The sequence below is a fragment of the Rhipicephalus sanguineus genome, unplaced genomic scaffold (genome assembly GCF_013339695.2).
Source record: "Rhipicephalus sanguineus isolate Rsan-2018 unplaced genomic scaffold, BIME_Rsan_1.4 Seq10677, whole genome shotgun sequence".
Lineage (NCBI taxonomy): Eukaryota > Metazoa > Arthropoda > Arachnida > Ixodida > Ixodidae > Rhipicephalus > Rhipicephalus sanguineus.
The window spans coordinates 1-27,737 of record NW_023614266.1 but is presented as its reverse complement, the minus strand read 5'-3'; the positions used below and the strand labels follow the sequence as shown (position 1 = coordinate 27,737).

Genomic DNA, 27,737 nt, shown 5'->3' with positions numbered 1-27,737 from the left:
AACTAGTTCTCAAAATTTACTCGCGGTTAGGTGTAACTATATACCCATGGAACATTGGTATAAAATTGCAGTAGCGCGCCACAAAGTGCGTATGTTCGCCGACACACGAAAATGCGAAGACATTACAACGTCGACCTCGAGGCTCTTATATGGGGTCAGACACAGCGCGAAGTGTGTTTGTCCCGAAAACCTGGGAATTTACAGACAAGACCGCGAGTTAATAATGTAATTTTTGAAGTTTTAAGTCTCAAAACCACGGTATGATTATGAGGGACGCCGTAGTGGAGGGCTCCGGAAATTTGGACTATCTGGTGTTTTTCAACGTGCACCGAAATCTAAGCACACGGGCCTCTATTTAGCCTCCATCAAAATGCGGCCACCGCGGCCAGGATTCGATCCCACACTCTCGGGTCATTCGACCACCATAACGACTAGACGACCATGGCGGTTGACAAGATCGCGAGTTGAGCGGAACTTAGAGAACTGACCGCTGAGCAGTAGGTTCGGGTAGAAGGATCCGAGGGCGAGCATGATGGCCGAGTTCTCCTCGACGCACATGGAGGAGATGACGAGGCCGTAGATCATGCCGCAGCCCTGCAGGAGCGTGAGCAGCACGACCCACACGAAGGGGCCCCGCGATGGGATCTCGAACACGATGAAGGTGAAGACCAGCAGGCCGGCCACTTGCACGAACATCACCAGGAACTGGCAGATCACGTGCGACAGGATCACCTCGAACGGACGCACGCCTGCGTTTTCACCCAGCGCAAAGCCAGCGTCAGTTCAACGGCGCTCAAGTCGATCACACCACGCTAGCTGCTGCTGAGGGCCTATATGCCAGGACGTCAACAATGCTTAAGCGTTAATACGAGTCAAGATGCTCCTGTAAGCGCGACACTGAACGACACTAAGGGCGCTCAAGTCGATCACGCCACGCTAGCTGCTGCTGAGGGCCTATATGCCAGGACGTCAGCAATGTTTAAGCGTTAATACGAGTCAAGGTGCTCCTGTAAGCGCGACACTGAACGACACATAATGACATGTAAAATGTATTGAGTGCACTCAGTACATTCTTCGGGAAGCCTTAGGTTGACGAGCTTAAACTTTCTGCCATAACTTTTAACACTGTGCTGTAACTTTGCAAAGAACTAACATGACGTCGATATGGGATTGCCTTGAGCCAGCTACCGTTTTTCAAAGCTTAGTTCACTTTGAGAAATTTCTCGATACCTGTCCTTCAGAGTACTGTCATTTGAGCTGCTACATTAATAAAGCTTTTGGAAAGCTTACTGGGCGTTAGGATTTCTATCAAATTATACTGGCACAAATAGCTGCGCGATAGAAGCTTAAAACAGACGGCTATAGGGAAGAAGAAAACTGCTCACCGGCCACCCAGCTCCTCTCGAGGAGGCCCTCCTTTTGCTCGGAAACGATGGAGATGGCGGTGAGGCCCACGGCCATGATGTAAGTGATGCTGATGATGATTCCAGGGGCCATGAATTCGGTGAAGCTAGGCTTGTCCACGCCGTAGATGGGAGCTTTGATCTGCGAGCAACAACGGAGTATTGTAGTCTGTGGCTGTCACGTTCACGGAATCTACAGTCACCTCTGCCTAAGCCTGATGAGAACCATTTTATGCTGCACAAATTACAGGGAGAGTTGAAAACGTGGACGTAGCCAGAGAATGGACACAGTGCAATAACTTTGGGGTGTTTCTCGTAACCTGTCGGCTTGCCCGTGTGACTGACTGTTTTCCATATTAGCGAGCACTTCAGAGCCAGCCGTAGCGATACTCTTGCCGTTCTGGTGCGCAAAGCTTACATAAACAAGCTGCTAAGGAAGGATCCTTTGTATACATGAGTCCACTTGTCGAAGCGTCGGTTTCCGCGGCATTTCCTGTTGAAAGATTTTTCATCACTCCGTCTCCCACCGAACTTCTGCCTCGTTTTGGATTTGGTCGTTAGAGTGACTTCGATTACAGTAATTTCGATTAAAGTTCGTGAAACTATGCAGCACGTTATGAGGGACGCTGTTATGGAGAGCCCCAGATAATTATTATTACGTTTTCACTAGCTGACATTCGTCCAGCTGCGTACAAGGTATACACGAGCATTCTTGCATTCCGACTCCTTAGCATTTTGGCCGAACGCGCTACCTCGTTCGCAGCAGCGCAACGACACAGCCGCTGAGCGACCGTGGCAGGTACCCTAGGTTAGTATCGCGTCACTAAGTGACACCATAATTTCTCCTGGAATCGTAAGCAAATGGGCAAACTTGTAAGCAGAGAGGAATGAGAAGATCGAGCGACTCAAATTAGTCACACTAGTCTTCCGAGCATGACAGTACCGTTAAATAAAGGTCACGGTAAAGCTGCGCCATTAAAAAGCATATTTTGCAGAAATGTCGCTGTAATTCGTACAGAATTGTTTTTCTTCACTCCGTCTCTGTGCCCTGTATACCCTTCTAAGATGCTGCATTGACTAGCCCACCAAGCCAACCTCGTGAGCTTTACCCCCCTGGTTGCGGGGTTTTCTGACCTCTTCCGGCCGACGTGTCCTTTTGTCTGTCACCACAGAAACACGCGCTACCCTGCAAACGGATCGCGCAAAGCTCTTTCACACTGCACATGTGCTACTCGAAACTCCTTGTTTGTATTCACAGACAGCCCATACGTTGGTCGTAAAAACATAGCAAAAACAGCTGACGCACACAAACAGTCTTTGTCTCTGCGTATTCGTCAGTTGTTTTTGAGCTGTTTTTTTAAAATCATGAACAACGAAGTAGCCTGAATGACCGCCCTTGTGAAACCAACGTTGAAGAACTTTATTAGCTGTCAAAAACCTGTGCTCGTGACAGCACTGTATCACACAGAGGATGGGAACACTAGCTTGGCCCGGCCATGCCATTGTTTTTTGGTAGAAAAGTGAGCTTGGCCGATCGGCCATCTTTTCCATTCTGGTATACGGAAAAGGCCACGACCAGAATTTCGCACACTGTTCAGAAGTGCTGAAGGCTGTGAGTTCATAAATATGTGCCGATTCGGCCGCAAAGAGTAAAAGAAAACCCTTACGACGACTGGTAGTTGGGCGAGGGCTGGGTTCTTGTTCATCCTCTTCAGGATGTCCGCCGAGAAAGAGCTGAACGCCTCGAAGATGGTCTTCTGCAGCGTGTACCCGATCTGTTGATCTGTTCAAAGAGAAAGGACAGCACGGCACTCGCAACGCACACAATTGTACAGACACGTGGTTCATCTTATGAGTTCACTTGTTTCTAAACAGCCCGACTCAAATATCGTGTGGAGAGCTTTCGAACAGTTTCATCTCATAGGGTTCTTTAACGTGTTCCCAAAGCCCTGTACACAAGTGTGCTTGCACTATATACGCCTCCGCCAAACAGTAATTATCGCGGCCGGAATGAGTCACTGCTATGTAAAAATTGGTTTTCTACCATGCAGTAATGGCTTCGACTACAACGGAAATTGCGGCGTAATCTGATATGTAGAAGCTGCTCGCTATTTAAAAGTTTGCGCGGCTTCACAAAGCAGGTCAAGCATACCCTGTCATGTATACGTGTCGCCGATTCTAGACCATATCACGCGGGAACGCCGTAACTGTAACGTGACAATAGTTACACCGTTGTTCTCTTAAAATAAAGTCCCCCAGCGATTTGGGTGTGAATCGAGTACAGAGTCAAACTCTAGCTGTATATTAATTTGCAAAGTTAGGCTTTTAAATACGACTAAACGGCATAGCACGTGACATAACCAAGCACGAGACAAACTCTAATATCTAGGGTTTAACGTCCCAAAACCAAGATATTATGAGAGACGCCGCAGTGGAGGGCTGCGGAAATTTCTACCACCTGGAGTTCTTTAACGTGCACCTAAATCCAAGTACACGGGCCTCAAACATTTTCGCTTCCATGCAGCCGCCGCGGCCGGGATTCGATCCCGCGACCTTCGGGTCAGTAGTCGAGCGCCATAACCACTAGACCACCGTGGCGGGGCACTCATGCCGGCAATTCCGTGCAGCAAAAGAAATACTAAGGGTCGAGTCAGGTAGCCTCTTGAAAGTCAGCGCTGTATGTATTCCTCGCTAGTGCTTTGCGCTATCCTTACATTTAACTAGCTTACCATGTTTACTTGGAGAGCTAATTCCTGCAATGCCTCACTGTTTCACGATATAATTCCAGGCGTAAAGCTATGTCACGTCAATTTTGAGTTCGCGTACCACAAAACACATGTTCGGTAACATTTACCATGAAGAAATAGGTTAGATATATCCGAAACAATGATTGTTCTTTTGTTTTTCTGAACAGCACCGAGTGGTATGAATTTGACATCAGGTGAGGATCATTCAAGACGAATATCAGATACGAAATGAGCGTATGTTGCCGATTAAAGGAACCGAAAACGTGTCATTGGATTCTAGTGGACACGAAAAACCCTCAATTATGGTCGCATATTCAAGCATGATTTTCGCGCTGTGACTGCTATTTATATTTTAAAATTGCGTTTAAAGTTCGAAAAAAAAAAAGGAAAATGGTAGGTCGCGTAGCCTAGAGGAAGAGCCTTGAAGCTGAATTACGGAGTCGTTCACATTGCTGTACTTAGGCTGATGCTTTAGTGCGCACCATAATTAGCGCTTAAGTGTATATATTACTATCCATCCCCGCTCTATTCTGTGCTGCTTACGAGGTAAAACGAGTTGCACGTTGAGAAGCGGCGCTGCATTCGCGCGGCAACTAGTGGAACATGTCGCACCGCGGCGCATGCGGGCGGAGCAAAGCCGCGCACAAACACGAAGCGCTCTTGCGCTCAGCTCCCATTGTTTGCAGCATCTGTTGCGTGTATACAGCTCCAGAACAGGCGCACATAGAACCATTCAGAATATGTTTTCTGTGTTATCATTCCATGATTAGACACTGACAGGTAAACTTTTCGTTGCGCTAAAGAAAACAGGTACCATAAAAATTAGTTTTCGGTTCCTTTAACATAACAGTCGACAAAGACATGTACAGGTAATTTATTACAGGGAATACTTTTACCTGCTTCGTATATACGCATACACATTGTCTGCTCTCGGATCACGAACAATAAGATTACAGCAACATTACGGGTCTAGAATAATGTTATTTGAAGCGGAACAATTATAGAGGCACGCACAGATACTAGCAACGAATTTTTGCATATAAGTGTGCTTATTAAGGCTGCTACGTGGTCCTTATATTGAGTAGCGAGATGTGGAAATACAGAAGGAAAAAAATGCGGGCAGATTGCACCAAGTCGCGCATAGCTTAGCACAGCGAAGCACGGGCCCGTCGCCGCTCGTACTCCGCCGTCGACAGAGACGTCTAGCTTCAAGATGCGCGGCTTCCTCCTCGGATGTTCTACCCACTTTCTCAGGACGTCGAGTGGCTGTCTCGGCACGATCGGGCGCAGCCAGGCTATGCTCTGTAAGGCGGAGGTTGCGCGCGATGTCTACGTCGGTAGGCGTCGCTTAGCTACCGCGCATGCGCGGCTTGGTGTGGTATCTGGTCGCGATGCTTGCTTCCCATTTCTATCTTATTCCCTCCTCCTCACCATCACATATCCCCTCCTCACGCTCGCTTCCCTTTCCCACCCCCTTGCTACATTATGATATCCTATGCTATGCTATGCTCTGCTAGCGTGCCTGAATCGCGTGGCCTGAATAGACGAGTGATTTCGACGCTCGCCTTCGAATCGAGGGTACGCGGGTTCGAATCCGGCCTCGTGAAGAATGTTTTTCGGCAAAATTTCTATTTCTTTATATCCTTTTTCTTTCTCGCTCTGTTTCTCGAATTCTCTCTACTCGATATCTCATCCATCAGGGTTATTACAGGCCACGCCGGAGCAGCGAGTCGCGGGATTTGCCCAAATTCTGTGGCACATACCCGTTTATTGTGTTGCGTGACGGGCGACACCGTGACGGGCTACGACGACAGGAGACGCCGACAGCCCGAGCGCATAAGATGCTTCGCACCTAAAACAGTGACTGTCGTCGTTCGTTCTTCAGTTCGTGTGCGCGGGTCCTTGCGCTATACTCCAACATTCGTTGTCTCGAACGAAGAAGGAAAACCTTGCGTTTACAATTTCATTCTTGCTTTGGACTCGCGACCTAGCAGTCAACCCTTCACCCTACCTATCGTCTTCAACATCAAGGCATACTCGCAAACCATCATCATTCGCTGATGCCATATTTTACCGAGCAGATTTATTCAAGTTTTAATTTTTCCTCTCAGTGTAATTGATTGGAATGATTACTGCCTTTCGCCATATTTTGATACCTTGAGAAACATTATTGACTGTTTATATTTGCTTTGTTGATCTTTTACCCACCCCTGCTGATGGCATGTACAAAGTTTGCAGTATTCAAGAAAGAAAGAAGAAAGAAAGAAAGAAAGAGAAGAAAGAAAGATCATCGTCTACTAAATCGGCCAAATTTCTGCAAGCAACAGGTGCGCGGCTCTCGAAGACAGAGGGCACTGCTTACTGGTCATGTCCAGGTAGACGTTGATGCTGCTGTCCTCGTGTGCGGTTTGTCGGCGTTCACCCCCAGGAAGCGGTAGTGCAGCGCCGCCGAGAAGTTGGCCCCGATGGCGATGGCACCCCACGCGCTTTCCGGCACGCACCGCGTTCAGCCAGAGTCCATCAGAGTACGGAATCTGCGCACAAGATGGAAGTGTCTTCGTACAGCGAAATACCGGCAGCAACGAAAATTAGGAGGAAATAGTTTACAGTGGACTTTTGTGCACCTATCTTATTGCTCGAAAGGGTGAAACCGCCTGTTTCGTAATGACAGAGTAAGGCTTTCTAGTTTGGTACTACGTTTTGTATCCGTCTTTTAGTACGAAGCGCAAAGGAAGTCGGTACAAATGTTTCGAAGTTTCTTGGGACAAGTTTTTCGTCGACTAAAGCTTTCTTGTAATTCTTGGATTTATTTGTAGCTTTGTTCTACAAAACAGGTGGATGAATTTTTTTTTCCGTTTTCCGATCTTTCCTCAGCTAGCGGCCTTAGGCAGAACTGATTTGCCAAATTTATCGCTTAGTAAAAGAAGTAGCCAAAATTACTGTATTTTCATTTCGACTCGAAAAAGTGGGAAATGTCTGTAATACTGAAAGAGTAATGAACAGCTATCACAGACTTGTCTCTTCACGGCTGCAACCTGAGTGCCTGCCTTCTTTGGATATGACTGCAGCGACATCGTGGCGTTACATGTGGCATCTTGGGAAAGAAGTTACCTGACTGAGCGTGGTGTTGTCTATCCGCTCAAGAAGGCGACGGACAGGAGCGGGTGCGCCTCCTGGTTGACGACGGCCACCTGCAGCTCGAACGGGTCAGACCCGATGCACAGGCAGAACAGCACCACTTGTATGGACGGCACCAGGAAAGTGAACAGCAGCACTCTGAAAACAGCGCACGAAGAAACAGCTTGATTGGGGCTGCGCTCTCACAAGACGGATAGCCGAAATGTATAAAGCGGTTAGTTGTCACAGAAGTATACTAAAGCCTGATAATATTGCGTTTGCCGCCTATGCCTTAGGTTGCGCGAGAAGAGGAAGCCAAACAACACACAAGCGAGCCTGGGGTTGTATTGCCAATAGCGGACGTCTAGTATAATTGGCTGTACGGTAAAACTTTGCGGACACACCTACAAATTTTAAGGACTCCTTCCCTGAGCGTAGTGTTGAGCAGGCCCGCCTGATTGCCATCTTTGTGGCATTTATAGCTCCCCCATCCCTTCCCCCATTGTAGGGTAGCATACCGGTCCTTCTAGACTGGTTAACATCCCTGCCTTTCCTTTCTCTCCTATTCCTTCCTTCCTTGTGGCATTTTTCTTTTACAGCGGAACTGTAAATGGCCCACCTGCTGGTTTGCGACTCCGTCCAACACGAAAACCTGCGTGACCTCCCCGAGAGATGACGTCAAGATACCCAAATTTGTGACATCATCATGACGTCCACGATGACGTCATCATGACTTCACTGGAGCGGTACGCGTTGCGTGCATGTTTCGCCACCCGATCCGTACGACTCCGACTTTCTCTTTACTCGGTGTTGCATAATTTCTTCTTTACACTCTTTACATTGTCATCAATCAGAGATCTTTGAAAACTGTCTGTTCGGCTGATAGCTAGAACACATGATTGTTGCACCACGTTCCTTCGCAGAACTAGAGTTCGGGTTCGCTTTTATTGGACTCTGTAGAAGAGGAGTATTGCGTTTTTCAATTGGATCACTGGTCGGTAGACTGTGATGCCCAGTAGCTATATACACCTGAACTGTGGTGGAAGAGAGGTATGTATGTATGTATGTATGCATGCATGTATGCAGTATGCATGTATGCATGTATGCATGTATGCATGCATGTATGCATGCATGCACGTACGTATGTATGTACGTACGCACGTATGTACGTACGTACGTATGCAGTATGTATGTATGTACGTACGTACGTACGTATGCATGTAGTATGCATGTACGTACTACGTATGCCTGTATGTATGTACGTACTACGTACGCATTATGATGTAGTACGTACTATGTAATGTACGTATGCATGCATGCATGTTGTATGAATGTATGTATGCGTGTGTGTGTGTGGTGTGTGTTCGGGAGGGGGGGGCATTGTAGGGTGGGGCTTCCGCATTATTTCGTCAACCTCTTGCAAGCTGTTAGGTTCGATTGCAACCGTGATGATTCCCGTAGTGCGAAGAAAATGGTATGCAGGACAAGAGAAAAGGAGCTCGACTTCAGAGTAACTTAGGTGACAGTGATCTGTACATGCACATGCTGGTGTCAGGAAAAATGACCCTCAGCTGGTCATTTTTCCGCAGAAACCTTTATAGGCGGGGAGACTTTTGATATGGCTTCAAATAAAACTCGTTGGTCATTTGATGTCACATACACCCGTATTTGATTACAGAAATCGTAATCTCAAACATTTAGGGCTGTTTTATTGCCTTATTTCCCGTTATACGGGTCATCAGCATATTGTTACGTGAATTACGAGACGCCTGTTTCTGTAAATTATAAACAAGATATATTAAAACAGCGGTTGCAGCGCCGACGATGAGCTCGAGCGGAGACAGCTCGTCGTCCTCTTAGTTGGCGCCCACGCGCATGGTCCGAAACTAGCAATATGCGTGTATTCCAATTTCGGTCAACAAAAAATCAGTCGAACCCGTTTCTTGGATCTCTGCCCAACCCTCCTTTTCATAAACCCTCCAGCTATGGATTGTACCGACAAGGGCGGTTTTAGTGCTCGTTTGACAACTGGAATTTCGCGCGCCAGCCTTATGAATCACTGTCAGGCCCGTCTCCGGGAATCGAACACACAACCTTAGGCTGATCGTAAGTAACATTGTGCACGACACGATGGTGCTGCTGACAGAAAAGTGGCAGCCAGTCGCAGTACTCAAACTGCACGTCCTGTAGAGCCTGCATTTCACAGCGGAATATGACCTACGCCGCTCGCGTCATGCCTCCAATTTAAGAAAGAACTGTTTAAATCTAACGCAGAAACACTTTTATATGCGGGGAGACTTTGATATGGCTTCAAATAAACTCGTTGTAAAGCGCTCTGCTTCTCCCTTCCTGTCCCCCGTCACTATAAAACGTTTCTGCGCGAAATACTGTGTAACATGCCGCCTAACCAACTCTTGCTAATAAGATTACACGTTTGACACGTTCATGCCTTTGGCGTGTGTTCTGCAGTAGTCCGAGCGATTGTTTTATTACGATTGCGGAAAAGTTGACACTTTGGAACTATGAATCGAGTATTACGGCATTCGGGTCGTCCTTGATCAAGGTCCTTTTTGTGAATCAGAAAATTTTTGAATAATGGGTTTCAAATGCTTTGAATCACCAATGTAGTGGTAATTCTTTGCCGGTGGCTTTAGCAGACATGGAGAAACACCAGATGTCACGCACTGAGAAATCAATGTCATCCATTCGACTGAAACATTATTATTCGCACTCGCCAGGACGTCCGGAGTGGCTGATTAAGGGCTTGCTTGGTTTCTAATGATTCACGAGTGTTCATAAGTAAGCAATTACGGCTTCATAACGTGCAGCGTAATTACGGAACTTGCAATGACTTGATCATCGTCGAACGGGAGGCGCAAAACTTGTTTTTATGCCGCCCGCTTCGAGATACATAACCAATTCCAACTTGCCCAGACATCAGTTCGACTGTTGATATGCTGTAGTTGTGATAAGCATAGTGGAACGGCCATTTATTATAATAAAATTATTCGCTTTTCACCGATTTTCGAAGCCGCTATATCACTGGACACACTCTCGCTCGCGCTGAAGAGCCGTTTTCTTTTTGCGCGGTGTTTCGCACCACACGCATAAACGTGAGCTAGCTATGACCAAAAAAACTCTTCGTACGTTATCGTGGTGTGGAAAATTAGGTTACGTAAGAATATAATATCTTGCAACGTCGAAGTCGAACGCTGGCTTACGAACCCGCACGTATCCGTGCGCTTCATATTTTGAGGAAAATGAGAAAGCTATAGCAAAAATAGAAAAAAAAAAACTTGGAGGACGCTTGAGCTTCGCCTTGAAGAGTAGAACGCGATAGCGTAATCGGGCCGCGTGCGCATCGCCTTCAACCGTGCCACAAGGAAAGGAACGTTTTTGCGCGTAATATTGGCAGTTTTTAACTATCCAATAATACTACTGCAAATACTGTTGCAAAGTTCCCACTAAGCCATAAATCTTTTGCAAACGGCGAAGTACTCACCTGCACACTTTGTAATGGGTAAGCAGATATGAACAACCGCCAACACCGGAATTTCTGCGAAACGAGCTCTTCAACGCTATCGCATCGATAGAGCGAAGTATCACGGATTGTTTGGCAATATCCTGGCGGGAAGCATTGTGAAGGGCTTCTAATTTTGTTTAGCATCGTCGAAGGAAATTGTGCTCCAAAGATTGCTTAATTACGCTACCGTGGTTAAGTGAGTCAATCCTTTTACTGCTTGCACACACTACACGTCGAAGAAAACATTAAAAACATTTTCGCAAATTCTTCAACTAAACGCCAAAGGTCGACCTGTTTGGCTTTCTTCTTTACCGCTATGATTACGCTAATTATAACTTTGATTACATGGCTTCACTGAAGGGCAGTCGTCTTTCCGGTGAACTTCTTTATCTTCGCTCATTACGAGGTTGCACGACCTGTCGGCTCAACGCATTCCAGCGCACGCGAGAACGTGTTTAAAGTAGGATTACCTGATGTTCAACTGAAGAGGTGAAACTACTGCATACTTCATTTATTATTCCTTGGAAGGTAAGTGCCAGGAGTTACGATCTCATGTCTGTTCTTTGAAATCCAAAGTTGGACGGCAATGCGTGGCCGGGAAGAACATATTGAAGAATCGGGAAACTGTACAGCGACCACAAGAAGAAATGAAAACTTCAATTTTTGTTTACGTTTCGGTTCCCCACACGGGACCACTGTTCACAATAAAAAAACAATGAAAAATGCACAGCATATGCAAATGCGCTCCAGTACGTGACGCAAGCAGCGCGTATACATCGCCTGAAGTGCCCCTTCATTTCTATTTAGCGTGTGAGCCATGGTATGAATGTGCCAGGATTCTATATGCGTGCAAACGTGACGTAAGTTTCTTTTTCCACGGTTAAAAGACGTGCACTTGCCCAGTCAGTATTGTGGCCTGTAGATTCTACATGTTCAGCAAGGGCCTCGTGCCGTTTCCAGACGTTATACTCGTCTCTTTCACTCGTTTTTCAAGTCATCGGTCTCATCGATATACTTGTAATCACAATCACCGCAAGTTATATGCAAACTAAACCATCGAGATGTTCACGTGGCAGCTTCAAAAAGAATGCCATCGAGCGCTTTTCAACCGAGAATATCGAACACTAGAATGGCGGCCAAAGCGCGGTTGATTAATCAGACGGTAGACGCTAACGTAGCAAGCGTAATTATAAATGTATTTCAAGATAGCGAAACAGGCGAACTGTCATAACGCGCCTACCGATCGCCGTTATCACGTAAGGCTAATCAACCTTTCTGCGGAATTATCTCCTACAACTGGGTGTTGAATCAGCGTAGACAATACAGTTCGCTCTTCAATTCACGTATCTTTCATAGTAATTGATTTGCTGCGACTATATTACAAACAATATGGGCAGCCGTATTAATGTAAACGATGCTATTTACACCATTATTCACTGCGTGCTTTGTTACGACAATGAGACGGGCTTTGTGTAAATGTGGCAACGACAGCACATTAGAAGCGAGAGTGGAAATGCTCCAGAATCCTCATATACAGTAGATCGACGATGCCATATTGCATACAAATATAGCACAAAAATAAGCTTTGCAGAAACTTGAGAGGCCGTTGTGAAACCACAGCAAACCATTGGACGAAGCAGGATGTCGATTTGAGGACAAAGACGCTAATCGCAGTGAAAAAGCAGCTGCGAATTAACTGCAATGCTTAAGCTACAGCCAGCTATCTGTCTGCACCGTCATGAAATCGAACTGTTGCCGCTGCCAGTAGCAAGTCCAGAACAAGTCCAGACCAGAACAAGAGAGTTTGAGCTTTCATTTCATGCTCCAATACATATGGCGTCGGCAGGTTTCACAAACACTATGTAGCATTGTCCATTGGTGCGCGGATCCCCGTTACTGCATATGTGTGAAAACATTAGTTCTAAACGATCGCTGACTTGAGCCTCAATTGATTTTACCTACTGGGCAAGATGTTTCGCAGTTGTACTCACGGCAAGTTCCGGTGGAGCCTGGTGAGGGACTTGGCTACGAGCGCCCATGTCCGGTGCCAGGCGTCCAGGAAGGGCTCCTTCTTTCGACAGCGTGCTTGTCACTTAATTCCTGCGCCGTCATCGCGGGCAGCTGTTCGACGCTGGCACTGTTGCGTTGGACCAGGTGGGTCATGGAGTTGGCGGCCAGGGTCTCTTTGCTCGCCGCGATGCTCGCCAGCGTCTTGCCGTTGGCAGTCTCGACCGAAGGCGGGGACGGAACGTCGCCGTTCTCAGCCTGCTGCGGCTGGACGACAGCGCCGCCCACGCTGTGTCCGCCGTTGTGGTTGTCGGCCATGCACAGCTTGAGGAAGACGTCCTCGAGCGTCAGCATGCCGTGCTGCTTCATCAGGTCGTCGGGCACCGCCTGCGCCAGGATTCGACCCTGACGCATGAGGCCCACGAGGTTCGCCAGCCGGGCCTCCTCGATGTAGTGGGTCGTGATGATGACACTGATCGACTCGCGGTGCGTCAGAGTGACCAGGTAATGCCAGATGCTCTGTCGCAGCAGCGGGTCCACGCCCACCGTCGGCTCGTCCAGTATGAGCAACGGCGGCCGGTGAATCAAGGCAGCCGCAAGACTGACGCGTCGCTTCTGTCCGCCGCTCAGGTTTTTCACCAGGCGGCTCTTTTCGGGCAGACCCAGGAACGCACGAGAAAAGCGGTGCGTTCTTGGAGCACGTCCCTTTCTATTCTGAACAGGCGGCCGAAGTACGTGAGCGTCTCGATTATCGAGAACTCCGGGTAGAGTCAGCTCTTGCGGCATGTAGCCCCGCCGGGCCCCGGAATGTAGCTGCCCGGCTGGCCCGGCTTGTGGCCGAACACGTGGACGCTGCCGTGCCGGGGCTTTAGTCGACCCACAATGCATCGCAGAGGGTCGTCTTGCCGCAGCCACTCGGCCCAAGCAGTCCGTATCTGCAAGAAAAGCAAGGGCGCGTTACTCTCACGTAAACGGAGATTTCAATTGGTTGCAAGAGCATAGCTGACCAGCAACTCCTTGCGGTGCGCTTCATTCCACTCTGAAATGGCGAGCGTACAAGACCAGTTCTTGAACCGCGCATGTGTCACCGAAATGCAGTTAGTTTTCACGTGAGCGTATGAAAAATTACTGCTCCACACGCACTTAACTGTTTAGTCGCTAATTTGTCCTGTTAATTCTTTGACGGCTTCACTTGAAGCGGCGACCTGGGGCAGAAATAGTGTAAGAACTTTTTAGCATTATCAAGTTGACTCTTCAAGGGAAATGCGTCCAGGTGAAATGTGGCGCTTAAGCCGTCTTCTGACATTTTCTCATTACGCGCAGTGAAATTACTAATAGTCTTGTTTCTTAGGTCAAGGCTTGGTACTGGTAACGTGTGGTAACGCGTGGTAATAGTCGTCAAGGGCACCTTAGCTTCTGTAAGTACTGTGCTGGACTGGTTAGAGTATTAAGCTGGTTACACCAATTCACAGTGTTTTCGTCCTAACACAGTCGATTCTGAAATAAAGTGTAAACTTTTCTATTACGTCTCTCGGCTCTATAACCTATCTATTCCCCTTTCCCGTTCCCATGGTGTAGGGTGGACAACCGCAGGTTTTTCTGGTTAACCTCCCTGCTTTATGCCTTTTCCCTCCTTACTTAAAACCAAAATTTGGTAAATGGAAACCTGTTACGCTCATGAACGAATATTCCAGTGGCGCCACAGCTGTACTGTTCCCATAATGCCCTTAGTGCCGTAAGCGTCAGTGTCGCATGTATTCTGGCAGGGCTTGGTGTGATGGCTTTAATGGAGAATTATTGAGAGCGCTGGTGGCGGCCTGGTGTGTTACCCTAAATGTCGGTTGAAAGCACACACAGCGAGGACAAATCCGACAAATATATGCATACATGGAACAAACGTTTGCACAGAAATGTCAACACATTTTTGCGCACGAATTGGCGTGACGTTCTCACTCGGCCATACCAGTCCCACAAATATCCCAAACAGAATCAAACTTTTGAACGTTTACTAAACGTTGTGGCTCGCGGCTTCCTATATAAAGGTGCTTATTTAACCAGTGAAGTCCGTGTGTGCGAGTGCTTGGTTAATGATACTGTATTAGGAGGACTACTATGAAACTGAAAGTGATATGAGACGTAGAAGTAGGTATCAAACATTTCTTCAGTCGTAACCTATACGACGTTAATAATAAGAAATAGTACGCCCGAAGATAGTACTGAGCGATAGTACGCTTCTAGTGGGTCCGTTTCACTATTATTAGGTCATCCCAGGATCTGCTTTTCGCGTGCGTATCGTTGGAAGTGACGGTCATGGACCCGACTGGCTGTTCGCAGGAAGCGCGCTTTGATAACACACCTTTCACGACATTTCGCGTAACGGAATCGTTTGGCAGCACTTCCTACAGCGACGCACGTGAGCGGAAAGAGGCGTACTCACATCTTGCCCTCGGGCAGGCTGAGGTCGATGCTGAGCGTCTCGACGGCGCTCTTGCCGCGACCGTAGGAGACGCGCAGTCCTCGGACGTCGACGACCAGCCTCGACGGGGAAGACGTGGCGTTGCCGAACGCCGGCTTGCCGTTGGATGCCAGCACTGGCATGGCAGCACTGAGCTGCGCCTTGCCGTTGACGTGCGCAGCTCCGGGGGGCGTCGTCGGGAACTGCACAGAAGAGGCATCGCAGCCGTTGGTCGCACAGTGGGCATTCCGTATCCGGGCCTCGGTAGGATCCTGGAAGGCGCATCTAGAGCGTGGCGACTGGACGCGGCGGCAAAAGACGACGCGGCGGCGCGTCCCTTGACGGCAGGCCGGTCCGAGCGGTGGTGGTGGTAGCCGCGTTGCAGCCGACCGCCCGAGTGCATGCTAGGCCAGGCCCGGCTCGCCACTGAACTAATGACCCAAAGCCCCGCCGAGGGGTCCGCCGTAGCCGCTATACGGGACCCGCGAGGAGGACGCCTTCTCCCACCTCGAAGACGCCTCTTGAGGCATCATCCTCGCCCCACTCCCTCGCTGCGCCGCTAGGCTACATTCCGTTGCGGGCCTCGCCGTATAACAGCTGGCTGCTGGAAGAGCGTGCACTTGGCCGAGACCGCGAGCGGCACGCGTTCGGCGGTGTTCAGCGGCCGTCTTCGTCGCGCTCGTGCGGTGCTTCGCGAGCTGACGCAATTTTGCTTCCCACTTCATTGTAGCGCGCTCCTCTTTTTTGTGCGAAAAGCGACGTCTCGCTGAGTGCGAGCCGGATTTTGGTAAATTCAGCTGACAGAGGCGCAGTTGCAGTGACGACGTTGGGAGGAGACTGCGCGATAGGGTCGTGTTATCGAGGTATGAATTTTGGGAGGACTGCAGGTTGTTCTGGGGACGTTAGAAGTACGGACGGAGTCGACGTGCCGCTGGCAAGGATTTGCGCGAGTAAAGCCGTCTCGTGTTCCGAAACCAGGGAAGCGCCACGTGCTGATATGAACATCATGATATGAAGACCATGAAGATCAACCGACTAGCCCCTTTTGCACGCATTTGATAAAGATATGACAGCCACAAGCTCGCACACGCCATTTTGTAACGCACTTCGGTATTATATGCAGCGGTATGGGGCGAAGATACTTTCCTAAGGCTCTGCCCTCCTCCTCCTAGGGCCTTTCTGTCCTCACTCCCCTCCCCTATGCAGAGTAGCATGTAGGCGCCTTTAGGTACGCCGGCAGAATTCTCTGTTTTTCATTAAAGAGCTTTCTCTCTCTCTCTCCTAAGGCTAAACCGAAGACCAAAGTTGTAGCCGACGGCATGCAACGCGGGAAATTATATATATATAGAATATATATAGATATATAATATATATATACACACACACACACACACACAGTTAAAAAAAAGGACATTTTCATTTGCAGTTCCCACCGGATCCATTGAACTCCTCCCTGTATATTACACTTTTTTTTGAGACGATACATAGCTCATATAAAATCCTATGACAGTCCGGCTACTGTCGTTTTCGCGCACGACTCTACGTCGAGGTGGAAATTCTTTGACGCAGCTAAAGTGACATTGAAAACTAAGAAAAACTCGTTCATTAGCTTTTTAATTAACGACTTGATGGCAGTTGTTTATATGGGAAAGCTGCAGGCGAGCACAATGTTACGGCACGCCCATTTTTTAAAGTGACAAATAGTGCACGTAATTTGAGAAATTCATCATTGAATTTTAAGGCTGATATCGAAACTGCATGACCGCTCGCAATCTAGAGGAAACGCGGCCACTTACGTCAGATCGGAACTATCGTTGACAAGGAAGTGACAAATTTGAATCAAATAGTGTCGAAGCATAATATGATAAGACGCGAATTCGTCTTTCCTGATTGCGAGTAGCTTATTCTTTGGGTGAGATGTGTTGCGCTTATCTGTTTCTTGAACTATAAACAAGCGCGAAAAACTCTTTCGCGCTGTCTGCAAGAAGCACCGCAGTGAATACCCCCCGAGTTTTATGCTGTACAGACAAAAAAAAGTGCATATTGCGGGTTTCTTGCGCACAGCTCGAAAGAAACAAGCACCAAACACCACACGCAAAGGTAAGGCGAGCCGCTGGTGCAAGTGAGATGACAGGTCCCTTTCCACGACAACACACTGCCGCCTTCATTCACATTTCGTCGCTTCCTTGTCACGGGTAGTTCCGGTTTGACGTGACCGCATGATGAGCTGCAATGCTTCACAGCTCATCACCAGGAAGCCCCACGGCAGTTTTTGAAGACAACTGACTTGAGTGGTCGTCTGTAGCTATACCTTGCACTGTGCATGTGTATTGCGAATCGTGTGCACTCATGATTTCGTTCTCTTTCACTCCCCCTCATTCCACTCCCCATGCAAGTGGACGTAGACTTGTTAATCGCCGCGCCTTTCCTGCTCTCCCCCGCTCAATCTCTCTGGGGGTCGGGGCTTGCTCGGGTGTGCTCATGTAAATAGCTATTGGATCTGCAGTTTTGAGCATGATAGCAATAGCAATACATTGGTTATGACATAAAGATGTTCTGGGGCTTTACGTGAAGTATACGGTCGGAGTATGTTCACGTCGTCTTTGGTATCTTAGTAGCGCACTGAAAATTTCACTACACGTATCTGCACTTTGCCGGGATCTGAATGCAGCCACCGCTGCGCCATGATCGTAAACTGAGCAAGCTCAGTATTTGCGCAGCGCTCACGGAAAAGTGGAACCTGAAAAGGAAGTCCACAGGACAACAACTGTCCTGCCTGCTCCAGTATTTTCGTGATTGTTGCAAAAAAAAAAGAAAAATCAGTATATTTTTATCAACGCAGAAATTGAGTCCGACTTTTTTTTTTCGTATTTGTTCTTGGGGACGTTTCCGGATGTATGCTCCCAATTTGCACCACCAAGTTCCAGTAATACACTAACCTTGGTATTTGCGACGGCTTCATGTGTCGGTATTTTATGTTATATGACGCGGGATAAAAACCACGTTTCGATAATGCAAAACCGAAAGTATTCGCACTAAACTTGCGAGATCCCATGATCAACCGGCCGACAGTTCACATAAACATACTGATGGATAAGAATGGCAGCGTACTAAGATTTCCTCAGTTACGTTGTCGCTGCACATACATATTTCCATATCACGGTAGATTGTTGAGATGTTAGGCACGGATTTATATAAAAGAAGATAAGGCGTGCGAACACGAAGAGAATGAGACAACACAAACGCCGACTATCAACTATTCTTTTTCCGCCGTATATAGTGGGCCCGGTATATCTAAGTTCGCTGCATAGTTTGCGTTGGCTTGTTCGCTTTTCTCGTGTGAGTGTTCACGCGCCTAGACTTTTTTTTTTTTGAAGTGATGAATCGAAGAGGTTGGTGCCTTTATGGCGGCACCGGATATTCTTCGCTTAACAGGCGAAATATGTAATAAATAATAAGGGCGCAAAATGTCATACTGTAGAACACATAATTCAGAACAATTGTTGGGGTTTAACGTCCCAAAACCACAATACGATTATGAGAGACACCGTCGTGGAGGGCTCTGGAAATTTCGACCACCTGGGGTTCTTTAACGTGCACCTAAATCTAAGCACACGGGCCTCAAGCATTCTCGCCCCCATCGAAAATGCGGCGCCGCGTCCGGGATGCGATCCCGCGACCTGCGGGTCAGCAGTCGAGCACCATAACCACTAGACCACCGTGGCGGGTGTATTACTTTAGAACACAAAATGTGCAAATGCAGTACAATCGAACAGCAAATGTGTCAGAAGTAGTCGAGCCCAAGTTCAGGTAGGTTAAATAAGTTAACATGTACGCGTCCAAACTCAGATGTTCTGCGTGGCTTCACTGCACATAACTAGTGCATAGCTCGCCCTAAAACATACGCAGGAAACACGCTGAGGTAAATAATTACGCATAGCATAAAACACACGACCACAACATTTTACAGTTATGAACATATAGTAAGATTAATGTTACGCATTTGCCTTCCTTTGCGATTTCCTTATCAGTAGGTCCAATCGCAAGCAAGCATAAAATTAAAGAGGAAACAAACGGTGTAACAAATCCGCCCAAAAAGAAATAACATCACAATGTGATTGCAGCCTTTTCCATTAACGCGTGCGTTAATGGAGAAGGCTTCATTTTTTTTTTTCGCTTTGTTTCTTCATTTTTTAAAGAAGAAACGAATTGCGAGTGCCTGCTAGAACGGCCTCGAAACATTGCAATTTCTGCGCGTCGGGCCTCCACCGCCTGCGAAGTTCTCTATCGTCCCACCACTCGTGAATGCGCAGTGCCTCGGTTGCCATTTCTGCCAAACGAGATGTAGCGTTTTGGCTCTCTCTCTCGCTGGTGCATTGCACTGCTCCATCGAGGAAGTGACGGATCCACTGCCGCCGCTGCTAAGCGAGAGAGGACAGTTTTTTTGCGAGGGAAAAACCGGTCAGGTGGCCAGTCCTAGCCTCTATGGAAAAAAAAAAAAGCAAAGTACTCTCGTTCACTTCACCCTCCTCTTTTGCTGCTTTCTGCAATATACTCCTCTCCCCACCTTCGGCGCTTCAGTGGTGACCTCAGGCAAGCGCTCTGGTTTCGCAGAGTTCTGACGTCGCAAAGGCAGTAATAAGTTGCTTTCGCGACCTGACGACTCGCACCGCACTTCCGCCCAGATTTTCGCCCGGGGCCAACTCCTGTTGTTTAGAGGCCCCTTTGTTTGTGTTTTGCTCTGCAGTCGGACGAAGAGGGAGAAGGTCAGCGCTTTCGCCGTATTCTTGCCTTTGGGGCACGTAGGCGGGGCCAAAACGAAAAGCATCGAAGCAATGGTCCCTCGTTTGCGGTGTTTCGTGATCGTCTGTCTTCACGAGAGCGCTGTCTTTGAAATGATAATGAATAAACAAACAATCCGTCAATACCTCATTATCGACGAAATCATGTGCACCGAAACTTGCTTGCACATAACCTGAGCCTTTATTCCAGACATGCATACACAAATACATGGCTAAGAAGAGAAAAGCCGAACAGGCTGCGTTGACGTCATTGCGGTCACCGTGTCGCAGTGCCAGTACGTTAAGCAACTGTGCAGTGACGTCACGTGCAAGCTATCAATTGGAAAAGCACCGGAATGTCACCCCCAACCTTGTTCAAGCTGAGTACTTCAGGCGCACAACAATCTGCATTAAAGTCTTCTAATGCCACCAAGTTGAAGTCTAGCATAACTGAACTTACTTGCTGGATCAGCACCGACAGAAACGTACTTGAAAGACATTATGCGAAATGTTTAGTGCGCTACAACTGGGAATTTCTATGTTTATTTTGCTCCAAGGTATTCTAGCAACTCTGGAAGAATTAAGCGAGCACTATCGTCCAATCGCATCAAGTGGAATAGCTGACATTGACTTCACACGCATCATATATGCGTGCTAAGAGAAGCCTTGAGATGCGTTGCTTTGACTTCATGTGAATCAAATAGTGCAACGAACAAATGCACGAATAAACGTTGCGCACGTATACAGCCCAGTAAGTCCAACAATATTGGCAGAAGAAGGAAGCCCGTCGTAAAGCATTGCCAATGATTTGTGAAATCACAGCGATCACTTAAGCTCATCAGCTACACAGCAGTTGATTTGTAACTACTAACTGCACCAGTACCGTTACCGGCAAACGCGCGCTATGCTTTCCGTGAATTGACACCAATGTCATTGGGACGACTTGGCAGCCGTACACGTTCGCCAGTGAACTGCGCAGGCTGCCTCCCAGAATAAAGTGCGCATAGGCGGCTGACACTCTTTCCCACTAGCCAGTTGACACCCGCTTTATGCCAGCCCAGCTGCTACAAGTAACGAAAATGTTCAGCTATGGTAAATCAATGCGGCGTTAGCTTGACCTAGTGTACTGCTCTTATTGCAAGCCCCCTATACGTAAGCATCTTTACTTTCCTTCGGCGAGTATCTCGCCTTCTATAACAAAGGCAGGGGCAGCACTGATTAGCCATTAGTGTGAAACATTCTACTGGCGAACAAGGACAAGGACATTAAAATACACACAATCATGTATTTGTTCGCCAGTACAATGCTTCACAGTATTCACCAGAACCAACCACCCCCGTCAACGCTTAGTGATTAGCCATTTAGTGCTGCAAAGACAATTGCCGTCGCTGTTGTTTAGGGTGGTTGGAAACGCTTTTGTTTCTGTACCCAGACTTGAAAAAGCAAGCTACCAATTCTCGTCTACGAGACAACCGCAAACATTGAGAATTCGTAGGTACAGCCTCCAGCATTGTTAATATCGCGCGAGCATCGACCGCACGCAGTATCAGCGCCTTACAACGGCGATAATCTGCGAGACCGGCAACAGTACGCGCAGGCGCACGAAGCAGCGCTAGCGCAAGCGTCGTCTGCCAGCTGTTCCTTTCAGGACGATGCACGCCCTACCACAATGCCTGTATTAGTCCCTTAGATAAAAAAGAATAACAAAAGCGGTGTGAACAAAACTTAAACCGTGATCCACCGATTCATGTTCTCTTGATCTTTCCTATGATTGCAGTCAAAGAAACTACTCAAAGTTGATGCGCAGGGAAATTTGAATAAAAAAATAATACGCAAACGATGAGAAAAAAAGCAAAACGTTCGTGACGTTTCTATCTGCGATTGTGTGCACTCCGGGCGCCTTTAACAAAGAAAGGGAGTGTTTCATCCTGAAAGGAACAGCCTGGCAGACGACGCTAGCGCTAACGCTGCTTCGTGCGCCTGCGCGTACTGCTGCCAGTCTCGCAGATTATCGCCGTTGTAAGGCGCTGATACTGCGTGCGGTCGACGCTCGTGCGATATTATTAAAAATGCTGGAGGCTGTACTTGGGAAAACAAGCAGCCGTCATAGCTGGCTCTGTTCCGTCGCCGTCCTCTTCCGTGCGTGGCGAGAGCATACCGAAAAACCGTTATCAATACGATCGGCTAAATAAGTGAAAGCAAGTGAAACGGCTGGGTTAATTTCACTTCCTGCGTAGAACACGTAGTCTAGCCAAGAACGCAAGTTCCTGTCATCTTGTGCTAGGCTGACAGACTTGCTGCGTATGTTTACGATGCAAACATAATAATAAATAAAGCAGAGCGCGAAAAAGACGGGACACCAAGAGACAAGAAGACGGGACGGGCGCTCGTCCCGTCTTCTTGTCTCTTGTGTCCGTCTTTTTCGCGCTCTGCTTTTATTTGTAGACATGCACCAACTCGCCCAGCAACGCGTTCTATTAAGCAATAATAATTTTTGTCGTTGACGTCCAAGCCCCGATGTGATTATGAGGGTTGCCCTAGTGGAGGTCTCCGGAAATTTGGACCACCTGGGTTCATTAACGTGCACCTAAATTAAGTGCACGGGCCTCTAGCATTTTCGCCTCCATCAAAATGCGGCCGCCGGGATTTGATCCCGCGACGTTCTGGTCAGACCACAGACCACCGCGGCGAGGGACGAAACTACAACAGGCGAGACGTGCGCTTGCTCTCCTGGTGCTACAAGTTTGTTTGGGTCGTAAATACTCACATCCACTTTCACTCAGCGCAGCACGAAACGACAAATGCTTACTAACCCTAACTAAATTACGTAAGAATATAGCTCTATGCAGGTTGCTTTACCTGCACTGGATCGCGCACGACGTTGGTCCAGCTGGCCATGTCTGTTCCCGTCTAGAAGCAGTGCGTCCGACGGTCTTCCGTCCAGGTACGTCAAGCTTAGACTATAGTTGGGGGTGGGTGTTTCAAGCCGGGCCATCCAAGTGGGACCAGTAGGGCAGCGTAGGCGGCCGGTGCGGGTCCGGCCGCGGAATGACGCTACCAGCACGCGGCGGTGCAAAAAGAAAACACGTGGTTCTGGCCTGCGTCTAACGGATGGGAGGGGGGCATTTCCTCTTAATCTTTAGCGTTTGCGCTGGTCAAGGGTGCGCGTCCGTCGCAGCTGCGCATGCTGCACTCGGAGACAAGCGGGAGAGGAGGTTTCTATTCGAAGCTGAAGGGTGGCGTTTGGAAGGGAAGTTCGATAATGAAAGCCCAAGGGGTATAGCCATTGGGTAGAATGAGGCAGCGTCGTAACTGTTTGGTGGGGACCGGTGTTCGGAGGATGGACAGCGATAGTGTGGCTGAGCACGGCATCCTTGTTCGAGGAAGACGAAAATGGCGGAGCGATGCAGCGCTTCGGCTGAATAGGCAAAAAAAAAAAAAAAAAGGAAAACGCGAAGGTCGTCTGAAAGAGTGAAACAACTAAACACGCAAGCGTTGTACGTCTCGTCTGTGTATGTTCGTTCCTGTTTGACGCACTGCTTTCGACGATCGTGAATAATCAGCTAGTCCAAATTACCGCACTTGTGAAGAGCAGAGACGCATTCCTCTTTCGATCTCGTGTGTGTCAACTCAAGCACCAGTGAACGTCACGTGAGTCATATAGAAGAAGAATGAATAATAAAAAAAAATCCGTAGATGCCTTCGCTAAGCAGAGAGCGAGCAAAAAAAAATTTTTTTTTCCCCGGTGATAATGACGTCTCCAAAAGCTCTGTTTTTTTTTTCCTTTCCAGTTATCAGCCAATGATGAGTGTCTGTTCACTCGTCTCGTTCTGCCTTGGTTTGAGTACTTCGTTACTCAGGCGGCTTCTGACAAGGCTGATAAGATGTTGATAATGTGGTCACGCTGATAATCTTGGTTGAAAAGAAAGATGAAAACACTATTTAGCAGTCTCACTTTTTCAAAAGTGGTCTTAGCCTGAATTGTAGCACTTCGTTGAACACTGTCAGGATGAATGCGGAAACGTTCGCCTCGGTATCAATTAATGTTAATTATTATTACTGTGGACAACTCCCGTAGATATAAACGATTATGATCGGCTATCTGTTGGCGTAGAGGCGACGGCGACATGCTTCTGCATGTCGTGGTGGCTTAGCGGCTATGACGTTGAGATGACGCGAGCGTGGGTTCGATTCCCAGCCGCATTTCTATGGGACAGTAGTGATGAGTAGAGACCGGATTTTAGGCAAATGCCTATTTTGTTCCTTGCGTTCCTATCGCGCCACTTTGATATATGAGCATGAATTAGAGGTTAAGAAGAGCTTTTATAGTGTTTTATAGTGCCTATAACTGCTATTTTTGGCGCTTGTGCCTAAATGCTCACAAATACCTATAAATGCCTATTTTCAAAATGGCGCTTAATGAACATGTTTAGCCTCAAGTTTCGATTTCAAGTGCAGTTTGAGACCGTTATTCATGTCACCGGGCAACATTGACTGTCAGAACTGTTTGGGTTCAACCTAGGCCTCTTGTTCAGCCACCTTCTGGAAAACAACCGCTAGCAGCACTGCATAGGGACACGCCGGCGTGCATTCGCCGCCGCACTCACATGGCGCGGGCGGTTGGCGAATGCGAGACCGCGGAGAGTCGTCAGCGGAAAGGAGATGAAGAGCAAAAAATGCAATAAATGTGACGTACACGGGTTTTTGTTTTGTTTGTAATTTACTTTGTAAGGTGTTCACTGCAGTAGCGTAGCCAGAAATTTTTTTCGGAAAGGGGGGGGGGGTTAACCATGCTTTATGTATGTTCGTGCGTGCGTTCGTATGCGTGCGTGTAATATACACATGCAAAACTGCAAAGTTTGGGGGGGGGGGCAGTGAACCCCCCGAAGCCGCCCTTCCCTCCCTGGCTACGCCATTGGTTCACTGCCAGGAGAGAAATCGGCTCTACGCAATTCGACCGATGCAATAGGAGAAATCGCCCCTTTCTTGTTTTTCAGTGATCTGGCTATGTGCTCCCGCTCTGCCCTTCGCAGTCATGCCGAAAAGACACGGAGTGTGTGATTCGACAGTGACTCACCGTGCAGAACACGGGAGAGACCATGATCTGCGAAACCGTGCGGGACAAAGCACTGTACGGCTGTGTTCAACCACTGGCGCCTTTATGCCATTTTAAGCAATAACAATGTTTTTCTGTCGTAGATAGAGGTCGCGCACGTCTTCGTTTTAAATTATTTGCATTTATGTGCAAATTTGTTGTGCCTATGTTTACTACTTCGGAAGCCTAAACGTTGTTTGCCTGCCTTTTTTTGGCGCCTAAAACTAGCTTCTTTAATGCCTAAAAATCCGGCCTCCGTGATGAGGCCTGTATGCCTAGACATGTGCAAACCTTAAAGAATCCTAGGTGGTCATAATTAAACCGGAGTCTCCACTACCACGTGCCTCAATTTTACAGCGTAAGCTGTACGAGCTCAAAACAGCAGCCGATTTTGATGTCCGTAGTAGCTATCGCACTCATTGAAGGAGGAAAAAAAAATCCAGGGTTTGAATTTAGGAATTCTGCGTGGCGAGCAATGCTCTACCACGTAGCCGCGTAAGTGCGTGAGTCTTTTTCGAAAAAAGAAAAGACCCTATATAATCGCCTTGTATGGCGATAATCCAACAGGCTATTACTAGGCCAAGGAAAACGTAGGAGACAATAATGGTTGTCTTTAATCGTAGTGTAGTAACAATGGCGTCAATTGAAATGATTTATAGCGAACGAAAAACCACCTTTCCGTCTGTGTGATTCGAAGCCACAACCTGAGAATGGACGCGTCCGACGCTCTAGCAATTGAGCTACAACGGAAGGCGCTTCTCTGTCCACTTCGTTGGGTATTTCTGCAGTGTAGTCTCTGAGAGTGTTAGCCAGCGCCACTCCTAGCCAAGGGGGTGAGAGCGGAACACTCTTTTTGCGGACGAGACGGAAGCTGACCAAGAATTCACAGGGTCCCTGATGGATCCACCTCAGTCGATGGAAGGCGAAAGCCATATTCTTTCTCCCCAAGTCGATGCATTGAATCTCCCTCGCCCCCCTCCGAAAGCTTTCTGCGACTAACGTGGTTTTGCAATGTTTCTTGAATCGGAGGCATCGTAAGCATTTTGCACGTCACCTTGTTTTGCACTGGCCCCGCCACGGTGGTCTAGTGGTTATGGCGTTCGACTGCTCACCCGAAGGTCGCGGGATCAAATCCCGGCCGCAGCGGCTGCATTTTCGATGGAGGCGAAAATGTCTGAAACCCCGTGTACTTAGATTTAGGTGCACGTTAAGGAAACCCATGGTCGAAATTTCCGGAGCCCTCCACTACGGCGACTCTCATATCGTGATTTGGGACGTTAAACCCCAGATATTATTATTATTGTTTTCAGTGCTCCGGAATTGGCCCACCTTCGACAAAACAATGATGTCATGTGACACGTCACCTTGTGACGCCATGATGACGTCACAAATTTTGACGATCTGTGACGTCATCACGTGATAACGATTTTTGCATCACTCGTGTTGACGCCGCCGACGTGGGACGCCGGCCAATTTGTCGTTTGATGAGGCATCTCATGCTTTGCTTAATACCCTCGCATGCGATCCTGAGGCATTAAGTCTGAGGCCCTCGCTATTCGTTCATATCGAGGGCCTCGCCGAAGGGTCATCTGTGAACTACTTTCATACTAGGCGAATTAGGTTTTTATGAGTGTACCGTATCAATCGTAACCCAATAGCCCGCCTCTTATGGGCCTCGTTCAAGCGCTTCTGTGGCTCGGAATTTTCCAAGATTAAGCGAATGCCATCCGCACAGACTTTGCGCGGTAACGAAGAGTCAGTGGCACTTGAGTAGATGACGTTCTTGGTCAGTAGCTCAAAATTCTCAACTTCCTTTCGTCCTGTCATGTCATACATGTAGTGCACATTTTGAAGTCATTCCAAAGCTTCAGTTTTCCCACGTCACTATCAGTATGACTCTTTCATATTGATATGACAGAGTCGCGGCGACACATGCATGCTGCGTATCTCCAAGTGCACTATGGCGATAAGCCAAGTTTCCTTGCAGTCAGCGTGTTTTTTTTTGTTCTTTTTTCTGGGAAAGTGATGGTAAAAGACGCATCTGAAAAAAAAACCATATGTTTCTCTGGGAAAGTAAAATAACAAGCTGATAGTCTGTTGGTTTTGACATGTCTCTGCGCACACTGCAAGCGACAATCTTCGGCTCGTAAAGATCACACAAAAAATGTATCTGCAAAGTGGGACTCTCGTGGACAAAACAGAAAAGGCGCCGATCGATGAGTTATCTGGTGACGAAATTTCTATCGAGAGTTTCTGATTGCGCGGTGAGGGGCGCTGGGAATGGATCTGTCGTCACATGCGGCCACTCATCTCCGCACGTTATTCGTGCGTCGAATGGAAGTGGTAACCCACCTTCAGAACTTATATTAGTTACTGCAGTGCGGTACCACTATTGTCGCTTTGCACGCGTGAAGTCGAAATGACAAAGACATATGTAGATCGAGATAAATAGCGCATGGAGCAAATTTTGGCCTGTCACCCGCCACGGTAGTCTAGTGGTTCTGGTGCTTCGAACTGCTGGCCGAAGGTCGCGGGATCGATGCGGCCGCATTTAGATGGAGGAGAAATGCTAGAGGCCCGTGCGCCTTAAATTCAGGTGCACTGTAAAG

At 47.9% G+C, this 27,737-nt stretch overlaps 1 pseudogene; it reads right to left on the bottom strand.

The window, feature by feature from the left end:
* Positions 1-411: 411 nt before the first annotated feature.
* On the bottom strand, positions 412-22,955 carry LOC119376021 (ABC transporter G family member 23-like; annotated as a pseudogene).
* Positions 22,956-27,737: the final 4,782 nt, after the last annotated feature.